This window comes from Crocodylus porosus, unplaced genomic scaffold (genome assembly GCF_001723895.1).
Source record: "Crocodylus porosus isolate Cpor-Errol unplaced genomic scaffold, CroPor_comp1, whole genome shotgun sequence".
NCBI classification, from domain to species: domain Eukaryota; kingdom Metazoa; phylum Chordata; order Crocodylia; family Crocodylidae; genus Crocodylus; species Crocodylus porosus.
This window is the reverse complement of record NW_017728947.1, coordinates 60,762,783-60,781,923: the sequence shown is the minus strand read 5'-3', so window position 1 is coordinate 60,781,923 and position 19,141 is coordinate 60,762,783. Positions and strand designations below refer to the sequence as shown.

General features: G+C 37.8%; 1 long non-coding RNA gene across 1 annotated transcript; it reads right to left on the bottom strand.

Annotated features, from left to right (window-relative positions):
* Positions 1-325: 325 nt before the first annotated feature.
* LOC109321018 lies at positions 326-14,214 on the bottom strand. The gene is made up of 2 exons (XR_002103936.1): positions 14,128-14,214; positions 326-535 (listed from the first exon to the last, which is right to left on the bottom strand). It is a non-coding gene; the product is annotated as an uncharacterized LOC109321018 (long non-coding RNA).
* Between the last annotated feature and the right edge of the window lie 4,927 nt (positions 14,215-19,141).

The following is a 19,141-nucleotide window of genomic DNA, read 5'->3' as shown; positions in this document are numbered from 1 at the left end:
TCAGTGAATAACATAAGGATCCTGTATGCCATTCTAGTTCACAACACCTGTGATGAATTATTTGTAAATATAATGAATTACATTACTAGGGACATGTCAAATTATATGTTGATAATGATTTTTGGATGCATCTGCTATGTAATTGTTCCCAACTGACATGTATTCATCTTCACCTGACATTATTTTCCTGATTTTGGGGGGGTTTATTATGCATTTTCATTTCTATCATAATTGTTACAGTGATCCCTGTTCCTTTGTTCTAATCAGGTCCTTTTAATGGTGTTGCACATTCTGAACAAAAGAGGATGGGGAAAACACAGAAGGCTATTGGCAAAACAAAACACGGGGCTTTATTTGTTACTTTGTAACTGCTTGTTTGGCCTCGGAAGGTTGGGTGGTGTTGACAGGGACCAGTTGTTTTCCTGAATGTATCTGCCAGCTGCTGCAGTTGTGTATTCTGTAGCAAAGTAGGAGAATAAATGTTAAAGGCTGTTCTGATGACAGACAGGTACATGCTGCTTTTTACTTCGTGTATCTGAGATTTTAAAAAGGTAAATAAAGCAAATTAGTAGCATAAGACAGTATGTCTTTCACAACACAGTGTTATAGAAATTCTCTCAGTGAAAATATCTGTCATCAGTTTATGCTTACATTGAGCAGCCCCGTATTAATTGTGTTTACACAAACTTTCTTATAATATACTGTTTACCATCCAGAGTTCATTTGTTCTGTTTGTCTCTCAATAGCATTATTTGAAACTGCTGCCAAAAAACAACTGATCAAACACTAGAGCCATGTATACAGAACTTGGGGGGCTTTATATTCTGCCTTTTTTTAAATTCTGTTAATCATTTAGAACATCTAACCTGAAACTTTTTTTTTACCTTTAAAAAGGTCTTTATTATTTATTCTCCACTTTATTCTTCTTTGACTACACATTGACAAGTAGCAGGTGATGCTCTCTCTCGCTCTCTCGCTCTCTCTGTCAGTATTAAAATATACTTCACAAAAAAATTAGGCACAATCAAAGTGAGACCTGGTTCTGGTGTTTGTCCATTTTTGAGGGTGTTCAGTTCCAACATTTTATATTGGCCTGTTCTAGAGTGGCAAGACAGCACTGAACTTTGTATCTAGATGCGAACTTTATTAAAGTTCAAGTATGCGTGATTCAGTGAAATGGGTGTGGGCCCATCTCTGATAAAAAAAAATGTCAGACAAAAATTTTAAAACCATTAAAACTGTTTTCTCTTCCCATACTCACCTCTCCCACCATCTGATATAATAATTACATAATTTAGTGCTATTATGCAGCTAAATGTTCTACTCTCCTTTGTAGAAAAAATTGTAAAATCTGGTGCTAGTTGAGCAGCCTGATGCTGGAACATTCATGAGTGTTTTATAATTTTATAATGATTTCCCTTTGACATTATATTAGATTTCTTCATTTTGTCCACCAGTACCATGAGCCTCCACTGTAAGCATTTATATAATTTTCCCCTTTCAATGCATTCAAAATATTTGGCTTTCTAAGTCTGGGATATAATGCATATAAGTGATCTCTCTAATCATCTGCTGAGTGTTTGTACTTAGAATAGGTTTTATCTCCTGTCTTGAAAGTTTGATACCAGTGTTACTGCACACAACGTTGTAGCTCTTGTACATAGCATCAGGACTTGCTTTCTTTAATTGTGAAATGTGAAAAAAAGATAGTTTTGATTCCATTACATAGAGTTGTTCATTTACTTTCATCTGTACAGGACTAGAGAAAGCTTCCATAAAAACAGCTTTGTGTGAATGCAGCTTATGTTGCATCCTATTCGCATTAAATTGCTGAAAAGTGTCCATTATGCTAACTATAATGTAAAAAGCAGATGCTTATTTATAAACTTAATAATAACAATAATCTACTTTGTGCATATAAAATGCCTTTTAGCAAAAAAGTACTTTCAGAAACATTTACAAATTAAACTTCAGGACAAAATGAGGATAAATTCTGTTCTTTGTTATATTTGCATAAACCAATGAAATTTATTCTATATACAGGTTGGCACCACTGAACGAAGAATCTGGCCAAATGTGAGTTACAAAAGTAGGAGCAATTTTTACAGCTGTAGCAATAGGATTTTGAGATGCTCTCTTTCAGTATATGTTTAAATCAGAAATGCAAATGTAATTATTTTTTTATCAATGCCAGTCACATTGACATTGCTCTGTTATAATTAAAGCAATATATTTTGTATTCATATTTGCATTCATATTAAAGCAGCAATTTTCATCTGTACTTATAATTTACAGAATTTTTCCTGTTCAAACTTTTTTCCCTCCATTTGTAGCCTTTCAGACTCAAAAGTTATGTGGACATATCATGATATAATCCTGCTTATTCTATCATTTGTCCAGGTAGTATCGAGGCATAGGCATATAAAGTAATCCATATTTAACTTAATAATTCCTTGGATTAATATTAATCCAGTGGATAATTTATTTATCACCAGTCTGAGGATGCAGGACTTCTAAAATAATGAATTACCTTATCCATCAGGATACAAAAATAATCCCTAATTTCTGTTTATTTGGGAATCTTTCAGCTGTTGATAATTTTCCCCAACTATTTCCAAAAAATGACAAATAGAAAAATCAAGTGGTGTAGTTTACAAAAGCTATAATGAAATAAATGCCACTTTCTTGATTACACTAAACCAATTAGATTTAATTTCTTTTCTGTTTCCATACATAAGCAACAGCTGTACATGCCATCCACGGGTAATTAATTGCTTCCAACTGTCTGCCAATGAGAGTGGTATTTCTTTAAATTGGTGATACAACACAACATGTGCCTGTAAATACATCAGGGCACATCATATCACACAACATATTCAGACACAACAGAATGTACATGTTACTGCAATGACTTAAGGGCAAAACATTTCTCTGAAGCCTGTGCTACAGAACTGTATTTTGTTCACTGCACTTGCTCCTTCTGTAGAACTACCATGGATGCCAAATGAATTCAGCCCATGGAAGCAGAGATCTGCTATACAGGTAACAAAGCACATATCAGAACTAAAAAGACGTGGCACACTTTTATTCAGCCACAATGGAGCTGAAAAAAGAACTTCTCTTTGGTAACAGCTGCTCTTGAGAGATGATTCATCCCAAGAGAAGGGCAAGCAGAGCTGTTACCTCTTGGTGCCCCTTAAGGTGCTACTGAAGGAGACTGGCTTTAAAAATAGTTGAAATTTAAGAAAAGCCATGGTGGTGTTTGCTGTCTGGGAGTGTAGAAACAGTATATTCCCTGACCCTTCAAACTTTTGTGGCAATGTTGTTTGGCTGCTGGTCCCCCAATGGAAACGATACATATTTTTCTCTTAGTTAGTGGACTAGCACAGCCTGGGGCTCTGCTGACATAATTGAACTATCTTGTGTGGTTTGTTATAGAAGTGAGTTCATGTGATACAAGGACAGCAAAATAGCTACATGTTTCATGGCATACAATAGCTTCCTTCCTTCCATTTTCAAAAAATTAATTATAAAAAATTTCTATAGCAGATATTTTGCTTTTTTTTCTATCTCCATTAGGAAATAAAAGATGTTTTTTATTGGGGGGGTATCTTTTTTTTGTTTACTCTTGAAGTACAAAAAGGGAAGTGTATGTGTGCCAAGCCTTTGTAGAAACAAAACCTAAATAAATGTTTCTCAGCAAAAATGTTAGAAATTGCAGGAGTATTTTTAAAGTTATATAGGGTGTGTCTGCATGTACCAATTTAAAGCCCAACTTAAGGTGTATTCAGGGCATGCATCTACACATACGCACCCTTATTGCACCTTAAAAATGGAGATGTTAAGCTATTTGTACCTAAATTTGATACCTGCAAAAGTAGGTATGAGATTTAGGCACAAATAGCTAAAGCACATGAATGCATGTATAAATGCATTAATGTGCATTAACATGTGTATGGACTGATGTGGGACTAACTTTAGTCTCACATCAGTCCACGCACATGGCATTTAAGCACTTTAATACTTGCACATGTAGATGTGGGCCTAAATTGCCTTAATGTGTATTAAACTAATGCACCTTAAATTAGGCATGCCTCAGTGCATGTGTAGACATGCCCATTGTTCTTTAGACTTAAACCATGAAGAGTTATAGCTTTTACTTTTTTTTTCTTTTAAATGAATTTTCAGTTGTTATATGCTATGCATATGTATATAACTACCTTTCTCTATGGCTTTATATGCGTACATATGTTTGTATGTATGTAGGTATGTAAGTATAGATATATGTAAGTAATAAAAGGCAAGGTTCTTCATAATTGTAGTTAAATTAATCAGGATTAAGTAAGTTGAAGATTTTTGAGTCATGCCAGTTTAAAACAGGGGAAGACAAAAAGAAAATTAGACCATGAAATAAAATCTAGACATCCTTAAGAGTCAGTACAAATACAGTGTGGATCTGTGTAGGATGTTACCAGTTTTGTACAATTCTCTTTGTAAATCACATCAGCCATGTGCTTTCCGTAGGTTGTATGTGAATTATTGCTTTCTTTAATATTGTGGGTATTGTTGATTATTACAAAGCTATTAAACCCCTGTGAATGTAAATATGTCTTCTACTTACCATTTTGCATTTACAGAGCAGACACTGTCATATAAGCACCACTGATAAAATATATTGTGACAGCAAAAACAGTAATACACAAGGTTTTGGCATGGAAGGAATTTGGTTCAACATTCCTTTGTCTGGTTACTCTATGCAGTATATTTTCTGTCTCTAGAGTCAAATGTTGCACTTTACCAGGCAATGCAAGTTTTTATCTGGCATCCCTAACTCAGTAGGTTTAAAGGCATGTAATTATACCACTTTCACCCCGAATCTTTTGGTCCTATTTCTATAAAGAAAACCTATATAAAAGCTTTCTATAAAAATTGTATAAACATTTTCAAAAAATCATATGTTTCAAAACAAAACTTTCTATAAAAATTTTCAAAAATTTTCAAAACAACATTCCAGATTAAGTTTATTAGTGTTCAGGTGTCTGTTGTTGTCTTGATGCCTCAGCCACCAAACTCAAGGTTTCTCCTTTACAATAAGCAATAAAACAAATCTCTTTCTAGCCTCTACTACAGGCTCTGAAATATCAGTCTTCTTGAGACTTCATTTAAACCCAAAAATGTAACCAATATTTGGTAGTTAGCTTATATCGCTTATCTGTATATTAAATACGGTACATATGCAAATATAGTACATATGCACAATAAAAATATATTCACCATCTGTAAATTAAATTCTATGTACACATATAAACTACTGCAATTTAGTTATTTACTGTGTACTACAAGGTCTATAAAATGCCACTTTCTAAGAATACAACTGAGGCTTAAGTCAGCATTTTTATGATATCATCTGTACTGGGAAAACATTAAAGGCTCAATATTTAATAAACATAATAAACATCCCCATGAAACAAATTGTTCATAAACTACCTGTTTAATTTTTCAGGGTTCCTGAACCACATATTTTCTTATTAGTTGTAATCCTGCTGGGTTGCAGGATAGATAGGGCCTGTCAGGGATAGAATATAATGTAGCGGTTTTATGAATTATTTCTGTGAGGAAAAGCCTATTACAGCTGACAAGAGGATGATGATATTAGCCCATCATCATTCAGATGGCACCACCCTTCCCCCTTTCATCCATCAGACCTCTTGTATGGAGGCTGAAAGCCATGCAGTCTTTGCATAGCCAACACAAAGACAAATACTGCTCTTTTTCTGAGTCCATGAAACATTTAGTATTTCATTTTGAATCATGGCAGATGACAGTAACAAATGGCCTAATGAATCTCCCTTATTGTTCCTTGTGAATCTGAAGATGAGCTAAAAGTAAAATCTCTTTTTTTTGGACACACTGGTTCTGTACTGAAAGGTTTTTCCAGCACTCTAAATAGAATCCCCGTATTACTGAAAATCAACCAATAAACAAGCAAGCAGCTTAACCTCCCCCACCCCACACACACACAAGCCCAACCTACAATTGCCCTGTTGTAGACTGCATTTTACCCTTTACCTGAGAGTAATATTTTTGGGAATGTATTTCAATGAACTTTGAAATAGACATTTAAAAGAAAAAAAGGTATACCATGCAACGAAAGTCACACGCAAAAAGATAAGGCCACATATTGCAAAAGTTTAGTAATACATCAGTTGGCATCATTCTGTATTATTCAGAGGGAATGTGCAACATGGGGATCTACAAAAATAAGGTTCTCAAAAATATAGCACAGCCTACATTAGTTTACACAATCAGTTTTTCTAGACATCTTTTCAGAAATCACTAATAGATCTGTAAGACAGAGGGATTTTTTATATCCTGACCACAAAAAGCACATAATTACCCTGGGTTCATTTGTCCGCACAGAAAAAAAATATTATTAACATGACTGGTAATTGTTCAGTGAGCTTAGTGTGGAAAAGTTCATTCATTACAAGGTATCTCTATCTTTTCTCTGATTGTTTGATGAGATATAAATATTTTTAGCTGTACAGTTGCATTGGTTGCACCTCTATTTATGCTGTGACTGCCTTGCATTACACTTACCACAGTTTCTTCATATTATTTTCCTGTAAAGGGGAGGATTGTCTTAAAGTTAATACTATTCATTGCAAAAGCTTTAATGTTATTCTTATTGGTCCTGTCTACATTTCAGATATTGAGCCTGGCTTCTACCAATGGGTTCCCATGCTCACATACTACTGTCACTTCTAAAGTTGGCAGACAACTAAGCACTTTTTTCTTCTGGGCCTAGGGTTAGGAAAATGATCCCCACTGAACTCCATTTAATTTAATCCCTTTCTACTCTTACCAAGCACCTTGAAAAACATGTTTTTTTCCAAGCTGTTTTTAGAATGACATGTATTGGTTCCATATTTACTACCTCCTCTTTCTATGACCCTTATTTCACTTAAAATTTGCTCTCCTACATTCCTCCCATGACTCCGTTTGTCCATGTGGGCTGTTTAAATTCTGTGCTTTGTTTATTTTTTGTATTTTATGATATCCTACAGCACTCCAAGCCCTTTTGAGGGAATGAGGAGGGGCAGAATGGCTACATAAACACAGTAGATTATTATACCCTATATTAGTATATTATTACTATATTTATACATTGTTATATTTTTCATTTATTTACCAAGGAGATGAGCATCTGTGAAATAGGTGGAATATGATGGCAAGAGAGTTAATTCTTCCTTTTATTTCATCCTTTCTTTTTCTTTTTCATTTCACTGGTTTCATCAGTTAGATCTATCCCCTAAAACAATGTGATTTATTGAGATGTATTCTTCAGTAATGTCTCCCCTGATCCCCCTTTATATACTACAACAGTTTTCCTTTAGCAAAATACAAGGCAGAAACTGCTTTTCATTTATAATAAAAACTTTTGAAAGTGCTTCTGTGAAAAGTGCTTGTTTTGGCTTGTCTTGAAACCAACAAAAATGGCTTGTTTTCCGGGTAAAACTTTTTGCACAGCTCTGTTCATATCTACTGTAGGCAAATGTACATTTTTGACATGACAGATCATAATGGCTCTTTCAGAGCCATCACAGTTACCAAGTAAATCCTTCTTAGTTCAAGTACATATAATTGATTCCCATAGACTGTAATAGCTCCAAAACCAAGGCAATACCCTTACCAAACATAAAGCAGTGGCAGGACTAATACATAACAGCAGTCAGTTTTTACCACTGTGGTACTAGAAAATGATGCAGTGCTAACAACATGGCTTTTTTATTTGCTGATTTTTGGCACAACAGAAGGACAATAATTCCATGGTATTACAGTGGTATCATTCTTGCATATTCCTGGTAACGTAAATCCAAAAGTGCCATAATAGTAACCTTAATCATTTCCAAATTAAGGACTTGCATCCGCAGGGCTATTTTGAGAGTAAAGATTTATTCTTGTGCATTTTGGGGTGTAGAATCAGACCTGTAGCTTTAATAATGGCATTGTAAATCATAATGCAAAAATCATTTAGAAAACACCAAAAAGGCTTTAAACTGTGGCAAAAACCAAATTGTACTGTCTGTCTAGGCCTGACACACATTTGAGGCATTGCAGAGATGTACTGTTCAAGGAGTGTATTGCACATAATCATATCACCAGAAGCCTGATATGCAGGGCTACTATGCAGCTAGTGCTATTATTTTAATGAAAAAACCTGTCTCCCCCAGTACAGCATATCTCATAGACCATTGTAAAGGGAGCAGGGCTATACATCTAAATTCTTTCTATCTCCTTTAGGGCATTACACATCCTGAGGGTGCATGGAGGGATGGTCTCTATATTCCTGAACCTTGGCTGTGATTGACTCTTGGCTGGGGGAGTGCAAGAAGGAAGAGGAGCTCTAGACTTAGTCTATTGCCAAGCAAGTCCAAATTCTTCTCTATACAGAATATAAAAAAGGTAAAGTCGGGGGAGGGGAGGTATTCCTTTTGAAAACAAGACAAGTTTTTAGTTGAAAATAAATCAAGATTATATTGCAATAGAAAAAGGTGCTGTAAACTTCAAGAAGCTAATGTAGCTTCAGTAAAGAACTCTCACCAGAGATCATAGAAATTTCACATAACTCCTATATGTTAATAAAGTCTTTGAATATAAAATCCAAATTAAAAAGTGAAGCCGAATAAAAATGCTTTTGTTAAAAGTAACGTTTTGAAATGCTGTCAGTAACTATCATAAATATTTGAGAAGTTAATATTTTAATCTTCAACTATAGCAGTGAAAACATTTTTAGTGACAGACAGTGCTTCATTAATAGAGTTCTGTATGTCTAATTGCTTTAGGCAAAGTGGGTTGCATTATTTTGACACATGACATGCAATTAGTACATGGTCACACGGCTAAAGGAAGATTTTACACCTTTTTTCCTTCTACATTCAGAGTGAATAATTAGCATATTTCTTCTGCTTAGAATAATCATCAGAGCCTTAGATCAGAAATTGCCTAATGAGGTAAAATTCGAGTTGTTGACATTAATACATGTGACATATTTTTTTTCAGTTGTAAAAGTAAACCTACTGCTGCCACTTCATTTACCCTTTCCAAGGTGTTCTTAAGATTCAGAGTTGTGTTTTTTTCTTAGCATGAAGCTGTTGAATAATCATATCTTGAAGAGAGAGCGATGAATGATTGGTTTATATTTCATAGTGTTTGCCTGGGTAGTGAGAGTTCTAAAGGGCTAACTTTGGCTATAACCCAAAGCCATGGAAGATACATTTTTCTGTTGTAACACAAAAGGTAAATGGTGATCACAATATTATTGTACTGCTTCTATATATATAAACCAGGAACTATTATAGCTCAGCTGTGAGGTGTTATATAGCATATTTCAACATGAAGTCTGTTAATGAGAAAGCTATCTTTAGGAAAATATATTTTGGTTATTTTATGTTTGATGAATAAAACAGATTTTATTATAAGTAACCTGATGTGACTGAACTTATTAAAGTTTAAGGTACATGATGGTTATAGCTATAAAGTCTTTTCTTAGAGAATCACTTTAGAGAAATTTACATGAGAAAATATTAAGACATTCTTTTGTACATCATGTTTTTCTTTTATCACAGTTACTCATAATTATTTTCCTATTGCCTTTTATACTGGCTTTGGGGAAAAAAATTAGCTTACTGGTATAGGGCTTTCCTTCCTTCCCTCCTTAGTCAGACAAAATTCTCACTTAAGAAGTTTTCCCGTGGTAGGGGGTCTACAACTGAGCTCCTAGTATGTTCATTTAAGTTCTTCCATGACTGAAAATACCAACATTTCTCAATATGAAAGCCTTGTTTATAGTTATAAGTATAAAAAAATGCATATGCTAAAATAGAACAGAGGGAGAAAGGTCTTTTAGGCCATAAGTGCTAATTAACAGGTATGGAAAAGACCCATCAGAACTATATCCTAAATTCTTACTAATATTCTGTTCTTCAAGAGGTACTTTACAGAAATATATCAAACATTTAGTGCCACCTATAACAAGGGGCTGAGTTAAACATGAATATACTAAAATAGACCTTCTTTCTACTTTCAGTATCCTGCCATTCATTTAAATGCATGGAAGAGAGAGGCTGTAGAATATACTCCTGGCTCAGTATACACATTGGATATTTACCAAGATTTGGATGGTACTAAAATGAGCACTTAACATTTACAGAGAAGACAAGAGACATAGACCATTTACTTTTTTCCTCATAAAGGTATTATATATCAATTTGAAAGAAAATTTATTCAAGGTAAAATCCTTGCTCCTCAAGAAGGGTAAACTACCATAGGAACAAGTCACTCTGACAGCAATCCACGGATATAAGTTAGACTTAGTGATCTAAGAAAGCTGTGAATAGGACAGCTTGCTATCCCTGCTGTAAAAACATGCTATTTGTGGTAAATCCTGTCGCTTTTGGTGCTTGGCTGTATTAATGAGTTAATATAAAATAAAAGGCATAAACCATAGTCACAATCTTCTCTTCCAGCAGGGCTGTCCATTTCTTGCACAGTCCTACACCAAACTTGAGATTCCTGTGATGACAGGGCCAATCTTAGTTCCCTTTTCATGCACAAACTTTAATTAAAAAATTATAATGGACAATCAAGTGACAGAAATCATTCTGTATCTCTCTACATTGCCAACATCTGTTGAAAAGGAAAATCTGGGGATCCTCTGACCTGATCTTTACAATGGTCTTCTCAAAACAAACACACAAACAAAAAAAGGAGCTAAAACAAACAAAAAAGCAAAGGCCCAAACTTTTAGAGCAGAAACATGTTTTAGATTTTCGTATATAAATGTGAGCAGGTTAGAAAGCAGGAAGGAAATACCTTATTAACAAGGTTACAACTTTAAGATAATAGAGTTGGTCTATAAAATGGAGAAGATGAATGGAGCCTCTTGTAGTTTATAGTTTTCCTTTCTCTCAGTGGGGCAACACAGGGCATGATGCCAATAAGTTGAGCCTCATGAGGCGTGGGATTCACAGCAGCGGCATCATTTATACATGCACCCAGGACCACGGCACATTGAGCTGGGTAGCACAGCCTTGGGCAGCAGGAGGCCCTCAGCTCAGGGCTGCTCCAGCCCAGTTCAGTGAGCTGTGGAAGGGCTGGCTGGGGCACGAGGGTACTACAGTGCAGGGCTAGCCAGCAGGCAACCCCTGTACTGTGGCATCCTTGTGCCCCAGCCAGCCACATCACTGTTTAGATGTGCATTGCAGTGAAGTAAATAACTCTGCTATAGGATAGCAGTACTATCCTGCAGCAGAGCTGATTAGTTTATTCCAGCCTTATTTGGAGACCATATCTCCAAATCTGAATTGAATCAAGAGACCCTTTAATCTCTGTGAATCAAATCAGGACCCTCTGAATCAATTCGGAGAGATTCGAAGATTCAGCGATAGACATAGCTTTAAATGTTTTTTCTACTTACCTCAAGGTACCAGGTGGCTTGTGAACACTGAGATGCTGGGGCAGATGGAGCATCCCACAGGAGCATGGGGCAGGGTGTCCCCAACACGCTTAATGGTGGACACGGAAGTGGTCCACTTCTGCATCCGCTGCAGAGCGCATGCAGGACCCCCACCCTCTGCCCCACCAAATCAGTGACTAGAGCCTCCAGGGTTTGGGGGGGGCATCTGGGGTCCCCCCTGTGGCCAATCACAGTCGGAAGGGAGCAGGGAGAGGTCCCCCATGCACTCAGTAGTGAACCCAAAAGTGGACCGGAAGTAATTCTGGTCCACTTCTGGGTTCACCACCAAGCATGCGGGGGGCGGGGGGGCATGCTCCTGTGGGACACTCCATCTGCCCACCATTGCAGCATTCACAAGTCACACCTGGTACCTCAAGGTATGTAGAAAAAACATTTAAAACTGTGTCTATTGCTGAATAGCTGATTATCTGAATCAGCATCAAATCTTCAGATTCAGCTGAATCAAACTGGGACAGTGATCTAAATCAATGAATTGAAGCACTGTCCCCTGAATCAGGCCAAATCCAAATTGAATACAGCCCGCTTCGCACACCCCTAGGGTTAAGCAGTAAGCAACTTGTGTAGATGCCCCCCTCTGTTTCACTGAACAATCAGGGAAAATCAGAGTTAGGTTGATCTAAAATGAAATATATTTGGTTTTCTCACCTAGTTTAAACAAATGAAGTGTCATTTCTGCTTGAATGAAACACTTCATTACTTTCATTTCAAGGTTGTTTGAAATGTTTAATTAAAATAAAAATATGTAATATTTTAGGCAAAAATAGTTAAATGAAACATTTCTGTGTTTTTCAACTGGCACTACTTACCAAATTTTACTTTCTTTCACAAATATTTTAGTTGATGAAAATCATCCATTTCAGTATCCATTAAGGGGCAATTGGCAATACCAAATCATTGCAGTGCAAGACTAGGCCAGACATACTTCCTCCTCACTCTGACCTTTCCCCTTCTTCCTCTGGACTTTTGCAGTTGTCACTAGCCTGCCTCTGGGATATTCTTTTTAGCTAAGGCTTCTATACGGAAGTGCAAAACCAATAAAGCCAGCTCTGTACCTGGCACAAAAGCTCCCTATATCTACGCTGTTCAATGAGTGGACTTGACATCTGCTGTAGATACTTGCATTGGTGTTCCCAGCACAAAGGGGACTGAGGGCAATGGTCAATGTAGTCTTCCTATATTCATATAAAACTCCTCTCAGTAGCATTTTACTAGATAATACATTTGTTCTTTTTAGGATTTTGCCTATAAAACTGGCGAGGCAGATGTATTGGGAATGGTCTTATGATTTGCCAACTGGGATGACTTTTTCATTGACACAACCCATTTTAGGGTCATTGTATAACTTCCTGTGCTTTGAATAATGCACATGATATCATACTGTTATTAATTTTGCCCCACCTTCTTTTCATATCATCTGCTCTACTTCATTTTAGGAGAATTATTAGGAGGACTGTACATTTAAGAGAGAAAATATTATTTCAACCAGATAAAATATGTACATTTGTGTGGTCTTTTAACATCTACATATGTTATTGAGGTGATATGAGGTAAATAAACCCCTGAAGGGAAAAGTCCCAGTGATTCCTTTGATACTTTTTTATATAGTTGATCTGAGAAATAGTTCTGCAAGAACTGGATAAAGATTAAATTAAGCATTCATCTTGAAGAAGACACTGAATTATAGTACCTGTCTTAGTCTCAGTTGTTTTTCTGATTAAGCTGTTCAGCAGAAAGGGTTCTGCAGTATCTAATATAACATGCACACGTCATTTTATTGCTTTCTAGTTAGTATAGTTTCTTCAGATTTTGACTGGTAATAGCCCCTTTTTTTACTAGTCAAAGTCAGGTTTTGCGGGGCTGATCTCTCTTATATCTATGGTGGTGTGAATACAGCTTTCTCCACATGCTCTTTAACACAAGCAAAACAACAATAATTTTAAGGTGGCAGATGCATTAGTTTTCGACACCACATTACCATAATGAATTGAGGATCATCTCCATATATCCCCGTCTCCTGCACTCCGTGCTTCCATTGTGTTATTGCCATGCATTGCATGTACAATCTGGCACTTCAGTTACAGGGGAAAAAACAGCAAGTTAACATTGTGTATGCAAAAGTCATGTGTTTACAGTTAAAAAAAATAGAGTTGTCACTGCAAGTGTCCTCAATAAAAGGTATTTCCAAGTCAGTTTTCTGGAGAAGTTGAAAACAGAAATAAATATTTATTTTCACAATTTTAGCACGTTTTTCACTCTATTTTAAAATACTGCTCATTTTTGTGCAAAACTTTACAAATACACACATGGATGTGCATGCCCACATATACATGCAACTCTCTTGGGCTGAGACCACACCTACAAAATGAATGTTTTAACAAGTGAAAGTTTCAGAAATGTGTGACCAGAATTATAAGGAATTTCTTGGAAGATTTTTAAGGCATTGTACATTGGACTTTTAATGAGAAAGTAGAAAAGAGAGGGTATTTGGATACATCTTAATATCTGTATCTTAAAGCTGTGTCTATGACTGACATGGAAGACCGAAGAGAGTCATGTGGAATACAAGGAGATCCAATGGGAATAAGTACCTGTGTATTGTGCTGCCGCAGAAGATACCAGTGCTATGTTAAGGACCACCTGATAAAGTACATTAAAGCAAATATGTTCTGGCAGAGGATACCTGGTATTTTCCAAAGAAAGCAAGTGGTTAATTTTAAAGAAAAGGCAGAAAACAATGGTCAACAGATGAAAGATTTATATTATCTAAGCCTTGAATTATGTATTTAAAAATAAGTCAACAACATTTTCATATTTTCTAGTTCCCTGTTTGATTCCTATCTGCCACAATTGTTAACTGAAATTAGGCTGTAGTTATCTCAACCTGAAACTCAAAAAGGTTATGACTTTTTTGTTTCAAAAGTCACAACTTATAGCTAAAGGGCCTATTCTTCTCTCAAAGAGCACATATAACACTAATTAAGGGTAATGGGAATGACATGTCTGTACTGAAGAAAGAATAAAAGCTTACAGTTTCATGAAAATATCTGTTAGTAACAATAACAATTATTACAGAATAAGGTCCCAATTCAACAAAATTAGTCCAGTGCTAACCACTTGTACAAGTTCTACCTTTAAGGTTGAACTATAAAGGAAAAAGAAAACAAGGGTTAGCACAGAAATATATTTTAAGGGACAATTTTATCATTTTTTTCCCTTTGGAGAAATTTTCAAGGCATTTCCTAGTTTGTTATAGATATATAATCAACAGATCAGCTGGTAGCAGCCCAGATTCAGAAGTTACATTGTGACATATGCTGTCTATTAGGGCTGTGTGAAGCTTCGGTGGTGATTTGATTTGGAGGAAATTCAGCCCAATTCAGTGGCTGAATCTCCAAATCTGAATCGAATCAGGGGACCAGTCTAAAGGTCTGAATCGATTCAAAGCTTCTGAATCTTAGGAAAAGATTCAGAGAGCTTTGATGATTCAGACAGTTCCCAGTGGACGCAGCAGGGAGCTGCAGCTGACTCCAGTCTGGTAAGTACTAGGGGCTGGGGGAAGGGGGAGGGAGAAGGGACCACGGGGGAACCCCCTGTCAACTCCTCAACCTCCCTGCTCCCCCAGCACCCCTGCCGCTCCCCCCAGCCCGCCCCCATGGCTCCCCTGCCCACACCAGCTCCCAGTGCTTTAAAAAAAAGCCCCGGTGCTTACAGGGTGCTGCCAGGTGTATGGGGGGGTGATCCACATGCCACAAGTCCCCCAACCCCCCCACATTCCCCCAGGCCCGCCACAGCCAGGCCCTTTAAGAAAAAAAAAGCCGAGAAAAGCCCCAGGACTCACCGTTTCTGCAGCGGCCTTGGGGCTTCTGGGGCTCTTGCACAGCCCTCCTTGTGGTGCGGGGCAGTAGGAGGAAACAGGGATTGCCCCCCACCAGCAGGAGTGGTGAGTCCAGGGGTTTTTTCAGGGGGTGTTTTGTCTTAAAGGGCTGGAGCTGGCTCAGGCAGGACACCCATGGGAGGGCTGGGAGAGCAAGGGGGGGAGTTGTGGGGCTCATGCACCTGCTGAGCTGGGGCTTTTTTCTTTCAAGTGCTTGGAGCTGGGGCAGCTATTGCCGGGCTGGGAGAGGCGTGGGGGATGGGCCTGGCCTGGCTGATTCAGAGTTTCAGAGATTCAGCAGCAGCTAAATCTCCAAATCAGATTTGGCCAAATTGAATTGGGACAGTGATTCAAATCACCCAGTTGATTCACTGTCCCCCGAATCAGCTGAATCTGAATCCGAAGTGAATACTAGCTGCTTTGCACAGGCTTGCTGTCTGTAATATCTTGTGTTTCACAGTACATCATTCCAGAATACCTTTGTACAAACCAGGATTACCAAGATCATTCATCAGAAAAGAAAAATTAATTTTATAAAGCTTAGTTAAAACTTATTTCTGGACTGAGTGCCTCCCACAGTCTGCTTAATGCCCCTCAAATAAATCACAGCTTTTTTGATTGTTAATTTTGCTTGTCACTCTGAAAAGTTTAATTATCTTGCTAACTGCTCAATCCTGCAAAATTTTAGTTAGTTCAGTTTTAATGTTCATTTTCATATCATCTCCGTTGTTTCAAGGGTTGATTGTCTATTCTTTGTATCTACATACTTAAAAGTTTATATTAAATACAGTGTTTCAATGGGTAAAAAAATCTTAAAATTTTTACATAAATTATTTACCTCGATCAGTTGGAAAACTAGCTATAATTATGATGACTGGTTAATTAAAGCTTCTGCAGAACTTGACAACAATGCTAATAAAGCAATTGAAGAGGTGCGAGTAGTTGATCTTAATTGGAAGAGATGACATTATTTACAAGAATAAATGATGGTACCTAATCTCACATTCGTAATTATCAGTGATGAGCCAACATCAAAAGATGTTGAGGTTCCCGTCTGCTTTATCTGAGGCCCCCAAATCTGTTTGCTTATTCAGAGCTTACCTGACTTCTCCTGTTATCTGAATTGTGTATGTATCAATTTTTCCCTGAGCTGCCCTCAGAATCTGAAACCGTCAGTGGGACTAGTGGAGAAGCATTCCTCTTATGGTTGCAATTGATTGTAATAATTGAAGGAACGCTAACAAAACTGGAGGGGGCATTTTCTTTCTTTGGAATCCTGAAACAGGATACTGCAAACCTGGAATTCGGCTTGTAGGAATATAACTATGCGGGGAAAGAGAAATAATGTTATGTCTGCTTTCATGATATCCCAAAATGCAGACCATCTATTTGTCCTCAGCCTTCCAACTACTGTAACTGCTTATCACTTCAGGAATTTATACACATGACACCATTACCATGTACATGTGATGAGAATGACACACTGTAGACATACAGGAGCCTGGGGGTTTTAAATGAGTTTACATTGTTACACACTAAACTACAGTCTGATGTAGTTTAGTTTGTAATGATGCATTGAAGCTATTGGTCAGCTTGCCTTAGTCCTTTCCTCCACAGCAGCAGCACTCCCCAGGGGTACCCCAGAGGGCTGCTAGTGAGCTGGGTGCTGCCCTAGCTTGGGGTTTGGAAAGAGTTGGATCAGGCTTGCCTACCTGGGCAGCCCCCAGAGACGCTGCCACCACGGAGGGAAGGACTGCCCCCCCCAGCTCAGGGGCTGCTCAGCACACTAGCAACTTGCCCCATGGCCATGGACAGGCTCCACCAAAAAAAAATAAAAAGGGATTGAGCCCCTTGCTGTAACAGTGATAGAAACCCCTAAATTGAAATGGTGGGTTTCAATTAAAAGCCCACTATTTCAATTTAGGGGACATATAATGCAACCGTAAGGACTAAACCCCTATCACATGTACAGGCACCATTTTACATTGTAACTTTCAATCTGGCAGCCCTCTGAAGGAGAATATATTTGGCTACCTGCTCAACAGGAATGCAATGGAAATGGCATCAATCCACATCCACACTGTACATGTACGCTATACTATGGAGTCAACTAATTAGCTCCACCATAAACACCACAGTCTACACTGGTGCCCATATTAGAGTGCAGTAATTTAATTAACTCCCCTGTAGGTAGTACTATTCAGGACAAATACTATCCTATGGCGGTGTAATTTATTCTGCCGCAATGCATATATAGACAGTTACCAGGGTTCAATGGGGTGCAAGGGTGCTACAGTGCAGGAGCTGCCTGCTGGCTAGCCTCACACTGTAGCACCTCATGCCAGCCAGCCCTGACACCACCCCTCGGAGCCTGATGCTGACCCCCAGGACCCCTGCCAGCCTGGGGCTGCTCTGCCTCGACCCAATGTGCTGCAGTTCTGGGCACACACATAAATACTGTGCCCAGGAGAAATAAACTTTGGTGTGAACTGCACCAGAGTTTATTTCTTTACCTTAATTGCATGTGTAAATACACCCACTGTGTGCTTTCACAGCTTCCAGGTACAGATACTGTACTTACGCTGGTTTGAGCACAGGGCCTCCTTTCTTCATGTACCTTTGGGGATAAAGTGCCTCTGATCCCTTTTCACACCTGCTACAGGACATGACCAGCATATCAGGTGTGACATGTCCTGTGGTATAGGCCTTCCTCTTGGCTCAGTGGACACCACACTATGAAGATTGACATCTAATTGATATTGCCTGTATGAGCTCTTTCAGATTATAGTTTTAGACTCAGGAAAGAGTTAACAGGATTTTTTCAAGAAGTAGGTGAAATCTTGGTGTTCTGCATCTTTCAGGGTCATCAACTGAAATCTGATTTTGAGGAAACAATGAATTGCAGTAAACCTATATTGCTGTATACATTCTTGTTTCTCTCCTTTCCAAAAACAAGCAGCATCTGAGACCCTGCAAGTAGTCTGTTCAATAAAGTACTTAAAATTTTGAGTAATGAGATACCTGAAGTGTGGTTATTTCTTGTCATGTCCTGGTCTAAGAGTTCGTGTTTTGTGGTGGTAGTAGTAGCAATTACAGACAGGGTAACTATAATTATCTCTATGGAAATCACAACCTCTGAGCCACCTGAGAAAAATATTAGAAAAACAGATGTAGCTATTTAATGTTTTGTTCTCATATTAGGCTTGATATTTTTCCTACTGCTTTTCTGAGAGCAGGTTTTGCTTTGATCAACAAGCAGTTGATCCAAAGCAATGGTGGCAACATGTTCTCTTCCGGAAAATGACATGACTCTTCACCTTCAGATGACAGTATCTTCAGTAATGGGAATGTGGGTGCAGATCAAGAGCAAGTAATTCTGCTCCTTTTCAGTCTGGTTGATGATTTTGGTAATACTTAAGCTGTGTCTAGAAATCTCTGATGACTTTCTCATTGAAACCTCCTGCATAAGGATAACAGCATCACTTTGTCTTTCCTTATTCCTGGTTGTTCACCTCTTGCTTGATGACATGTAAAGAGCTGGGGGAGTAATGGTAGCAGTTCTGATGCTTGATAACCAGTGACATAGTAGCAATGAACTGTGACAAGTCTATTACAATTCATGAAGTATCCCTCCCCTCCCTATGCTCTTCTCTTTTTTTTTCTGTCCTTACCTTCAGCAGTGATATACTTTGATTTGGCTACTAGCACTGAAGATGCGGTACACAGAT